The sequence below is a fragment of the Rhinatrema bivittatum genome, chromosome 17, assembly GCF_901001135.1.
Source record: "Rhinatrema bivittatum chromosome 17, aRhiBiv1.1, whole genome shotgun sequence".
Taxonomy (NCBI): Eukaryota; Metazoa; Chordata; class Amphibia; order Gymnophiona; family Rhinatrematidae; genus Rhinatrema; species Rhinatrema bivittatum.
In genome coordinates this window covers 50,650,848-50,656,935 of record NC_042631.1, presented here as the reverse complement: position 1 = coordinate 50,656,935, position 6,088 = coordinate 50,650,848, and the positions used below count along the sequence as shown (strand labels likewise).

The window sequence follows — 6,088 nt, the reverse complement described above, 5'->3', positions numbered from 1 at the left end:
GTTATATACCATCGCAACGGTTTACATATAGGCACATAAGTAAGTTTGGAGTAAGCGTACTATAGTACATTCTAACAGATGCCATTAAGTTTTGGTTACATTAAATTATAAAAATAGATACAAATGTTTAGTGATGTAGGTTCTGGCTAGGTGTACCTAGAAGGTACTTTTACAGGTCAAAAAAATCACATTTACTGTTATATTATTACATTTATTATGCACTCAATTTGTTAAAATATTGTAATGCACATTTATGAGAATAGTGCTGTGTGCCGGTGCTCTTCTGTTTATTCCAGTGTATTTTCTATTCTCCAGTCTCTTTATAAAAGGCTTGTTTAAAAAGCCATGTCTTTAGACTTCTCTTGAATGTTAGTTTCAGGGAGTTTCCCCTATCCTAGTACTATTTGATAATATTAATAATTATTCCCTATTAATCTGTTCCATACCACACAATTTAAAAAACTGCTATTTTTGTGCCAGGAAACACCGGTACCACCAACGCCGGGGCCTTCATCCCATGGAGAAGCATCAGTTGTCGAACCTCCACAGGGCTCTGTGGAGGGAACATCGACACCTCCACTGCCACAGAGTACAGCTGCTCTGCCCGTATCAGCTGTTATGCAGGAATTGTCGGATTTCATCCGTCAAGCAGTGCTCCAGGCCATAAAGGAACAGATTCTGGCGCCTTCGCCGATGCCGGTTCTTGAACCGATGCTGGTACCTGTACCGAAGCTGGTGCCTGCACAGATGCCGACAACCCCGTCGATGCCGGTGCCTGCAGATGCCGGCACCACAGCCTAAGTCGATGCTGAGACGACCATAGATATCAACACAGATTCCATCGTCTATACCAGACCCGATGCCATCGATGCCGATGTCACCTGGGGCTCCAGGACATCCTGAACTTGCGTTATACCAGCTTCTCATGAAGAGGTTTGATGAAGTAGTCTGTGCTCTTCCACCCAGGCCGCGAGAAGAGATTCCTGAACGGATACCCCTCGATGATCCTCAGTCAGGTCCTTCAGGACTTCCACGTCCACCAAGATCTTCTCTGATATCTCTACATCAGGATGATCCTTACGATACTTGGGATGAGGGACATACAGACACTTCCTCTGAAGAATTTATGACTGATCCTTCCCCTCCAGACCAAAGGAAGAAATCTCCACCGGAGGATTTATCCTTTACAAATTTTGTTCAGGATATAGCGGACACCATACCCTTCACCTTGGTAAGTGAAGAAAATGCTAGACAGCAAACATTGGAGGTCCTCCAATTTGTGGACCCTCCAAAACAAGTATTGGCCATCCCTGTCCATGCAGTCCTCCTAGACTTACAACATCGACTCTGGGAGCACCCATGCTCAGTACCTGCTGTCAATAAAAGGATGGACACTACTTATTTGGTACAGTTTGTTCCTGGCTTCCAAAAAGCACAGCTTCCACACCAATCAGTGGTTGTGGAATCCGTGCAAAAGAAGTCAAAAGAATAAGGCCGCATTCCTCCACTCCCCCAGGAAAGGATCATAGATTCTTAGATTCCCTGGGGAAGAAAATTTATCAAGGAGCCATGTTAAATACCAGGATTTCATCTTATCAATTATACATGACTCAATATCAAAGAAATCTGTGGAAACAGATGCAAGAATTGTCAACATTATTACCACAGCAATATCAGGAATCAGCCCAAGCAATCATTCACAAAGGACTTGAAGCTGGCAAGCACGAAGTCTGAGCTGCTTATGATGGGTTTGAATCAGCCTCCAGAGTAGCGGCCTCTGGGATAAGTGCGAGACTTTGGGCATGGCTTAAGGCCTCAGACCTCAGGCCTGAGGTCCAAGAAAAATTAGTTGACTTACCATGTCTTGGTGACAACCTTTTTGGTTCCAAAGTACAAGATGCGGTAGTACAATTAAAAGAACACACAGAAACCCTGCGACAACTTTCATCAATTCCGCAGGATTCTGCTGCCCAATCATCTCGTCGGCCTCCGAGAAAAAAATCTAGACGACCCTTCTATCGGCTTAGGCGTTATTACCCTCCAGCATCAAGGGGCAGATCTTCTATGCCGCAGCAAAGACATCAGCCCAGACAACCTAGGGTGGCTAGGCCTCAACCCCCATCACAGACGGGACCGGCTGCAGGCTTTTGAGATCTTTCCCGAAGACCAAAGCCATCTCTTCAATCCTCATCCAGAGCTTCCAGTAGGAGGCCGAGTATCCTCCTTCTACAACCATTGGTTACAAATAACAACAGACCAATGGGCACTTGCAATAATATCTCGAGCTTACCAACTCAATTTTCTCTCTACTCCAAGAGATTCTCCTCCAAGACCTCTTTCACTAAGCGACAAACACATAATCCAATTACAAGTAGAATTATCCACCCTTCTGAGAGCCAGAGCTGAAGAGCCGGTGCCCCGGATTCAGCAGGGCAGAGGATTCTATTCCCGCTATTTCCTCATTCCAAAGAAAACTGGAGGCCTACGCCCATCCTAGACCTCAGAAATCTCAACAAATTTCTGAAGAAAGAAAAGTTCAAGATGGTCTCTCTAGGCACCATGCTTCCACTTCTTCAAACAGGAGATTGGCTTTGTTCTCTGGATCTTCAAGATGCTTACGCTCACATTCCAATATTTCCTCCTCATCGCAAGTATCTGCTCTTCATGGTGGGTCATCAACATTTTCAATACAGAGTTCTACCATTTGGACTTGCATCTGCTCCCAGAGTATTCACCAAATGTCTGGCAGTAATAGCAGCACACTTACACAAGGAAAGTGTCCATGTCTTCCCCTATCTAGACGACTGGTTCATCAGAAGTCAATCTCAACAAGGAGCTCTGGCTTCTCTCAGTTGAACAATTACTCTACTTCATTCCATGGGCTTTCTCATCAATTATCAAAAGTCCCATCTCATTCCATCTCATCTGCTTCAATTCATCGGAGCAGAATTGAACACCATCCTCTCAAAAGCTTTTCTACCTGAGGATCGGGCAGCCACACTTTCCCTATTGGCAAACTCGCTACACTCAAAAAACAAGCAACAGCTCATCCGTTTCTAACCTTACTAGGCCACATGGCCTCCACAGTTCATGTCACTCCTATGGCAAGGCTCGCCATGAGAGTAACCCAATGGACATTAAGATCACAATGGATCCAAGCCATTCAACCACTGTATTCTCCAATTCAAGTAACCCATCAACTACGTTCATCTCTACTTTGGTGGGCAAACAAGGACAATTTGCGCAAGGGCCTACCCTTCCAACAACCGGTCCCACAGTTAACGTTAACTACAGGTGCATCCACCTTGGGCTGGGGAGCTCATATAGACAATCTCCAGACCCAAGGTACTTGGACAAAACTCGAAGCAATATTTCAAATCAATTTCCTGGAACTTCGAGCTATATGTTATGTGCTGCATGTGTTCAAGAACTGCCTTTCACACAAGACTGTTCTGATCCAAATGGACAACACAGTAGCCATGTGGTACATCAACAAACAAGGAGCGGGCTTGTATCTCCTCTGTCAAGAAGCTGCACAGATTTGGGACTGGGCCCTGACACATTCCATGTTTCTACAGGCCACTTATCTGGCAGGCATTCACAACATAGTGGCAGATCGACTCAGTTGCCAGTTCCAACCACACGAATGGTCCCTGGATCCCTTAGTAGCGACCAGGATATTTCAACGTTGGGGACAACCAACAATAGAACTCTTTGCGTCATACCTGAATCACAAAGTGGACAAATTCTGTTCTCTACACAAACATAAAAACCAGCCAGCCAAGAACGCCTTTGCTCGCCCTTGGAACTCAGGCCTTCTATACGCGTATCCTCCAATACCGCTCATAACCAAGCTACAACAGGACAAGGGGTCTATGATACTCGTAGCCCCATATTGGCCTCGACAAATATGGTTTCCCAGACTTCTAGACCTCTTGATCAGGGATCCAATTCGCCTGGGTGTAGCTCCCACTCTCATAACTCAGGATCAGGGTCGGTTGCGCCATCCCAACCTTCAATCCCTATCCCTGAGAGCATGGATGTTGAGAGCTTGATTTTACAACCACTCAATCTTTCAACCAATGTATCTCAAGTGCTTATAGTTTCATGTAAACCTTTCACATGAAAGAACTATTCTTTGAAATGGAAAAGATTTACTTTGTGGTGCAGACAAAAGAGTATTGATCCTTTCTCCTGCCCCACAACTTCTATACTAGACTACTTATACCATCTTTCAGACTCTGGTCTACAGACTTCATCTGTTAGAGTACATTTAAGTGCAATCTCAGCTTACCATAACAAGATGGAAGATGCACCAATATCCATACATGCCCTTGTCAGTAGATTTATGAGAGGTTTAATTCATCTTAAACCACCAATTCGGCCACCAGTCACAGAATGGGACCTGAATCTGGTCTTATCAAGACTCATGCATTCTCCCTTTGAACCCATGAATTCCTGTGATCTTAAATTTCTCACATGGAAGACTATCTTCCTCATAGCCATTACATCGGCTAGAAGGGTTAGTGAGTTACAAGAACTTGTCACGTATTCACCTTATACAAAATTCCTACATGACCGAGTGGTTCTGCGTACATATCCAAAATTCCTTCCCAAGGTAGTTACGGAATTCCACTTGAACCAATCCATAGTTTTACCCACATTCTTTCCAAGGCCTCATTCTCACCAAGGTGAATGGACTTTTCATACCTTGGGCTGTAAGCGTGCGCTAGCATTTTACTTAGACCGCACTGCAGTCCATAGGAAATCCACTCAGCTCTTTGTATCTTATGATCCAAACAAACCAGGTAAAGCAGTGGGTAAATATACTCTATCCAATTGGCTAGCAGATTGCATATTATTCTGCTATGAAAAAGCAGGCCTTCCTCTCCAAGGGCAAGTAAAGGCACATTCAGTGAGAGCGATGTCAACCTCAGTAGCACACTATCGTTCAGTGCTAATCCTTGACCATATGTATAGCAGCAACATGGAGTTCTCTTCACACCTTTGCAGCTCATTACTGTTTGGACATAGGACGACAAGATTCAGCCTATTGACAATCTGTCTTAAAGAACTTGTTTCCAGTTTAATCCCAACTCCTTCTACATCTAACCTACTGTGATCTTCGGTTGCCTCATTTTCAACAACAATACTTCACTGTTGCTTCATTACAAAATGACTCAGCCTCTAGCTTGATAATCACCCATATGTGAGGACTAGCATCCTGCTTGTCCTGGGATAAAGCAAAATTACTTACCTTGTAATAGCTGTTATCTCAGGACAGCAGGATGTAGTCCTCACGAAACCCACCCGCCACGCCGCGGAGTTGGGTCCGATACGTTTTATTATTTTATTTTTTGCTAAAGCTTATTGCTACATACGAGACTGAAGAGAGACCCCTGTGGTAGAGAATATCATGGCATGCTGGGCATGCTCAGTGGCCTCACAGGGCCAGTCAAAAGTTTCTAGAAACTTTGACAGAAAGTTTTCCGCAATAGGGCTCCATCAATGATGTCACCCATATGTGAGGACTACATCCTGCTGTCCTGGGATAACATCTATTACAAGGTAAGCAATTTTGCTTTTCTTCAGTTCCAGCCTTGTCTTCAGAGTTTAGCTTCAGTCCAGCCTTGTCTTCCATAATCAATGCCTGCCTGTGCTTTTCCTTGCCTACCTGGCCTGCCTAGCCATCCCTACTTTATCCCAGGACAAGCAGGATGCTAGTCCTCACATATGGGGTGATGTCATTGATGGAGCCCTATCACTGAAAACTTTTGACTGGCACCCCTGAGCCCACTGAGCATGCCCTTTTGCCATGATATTCTCAGCCACAGGGGTCTCCCTTCAGTCTTTGTTTTTCCACGCTGTTTTCAACATCGTGGAGCAGGAGCCCTGTGTGAAATTCTTCACACAATTCTGATTAAAAATCAGATTAAAATTTCATTTTTCTCACTCCCACATCGGGGTCTCTCTTTAACCACTGGCCACTGAGTAGAATATTCCTTCCGACTCTTATCGAGTTTACAAACCTTTTAGTCACACATCCATCGATGGCTGTCATTGTGATCATGGCTACAGGTTTTAAAAA

General features: G+C 44.5%; 1 long non-coding RNA gene across 2 annotated transcripts in view; it reads right to left on the bottom strand.

The window, feature by feature from the left end:
• The window catches only part of LOC115079095, a 35,892-nt gene that overhangs the window by 21,280 nt on the left and 8,524 nt on the right, over nucleotides 1-6,088 (bottom strand). The gene's annotated exons all lie outside the window — the stretch shown is intronic.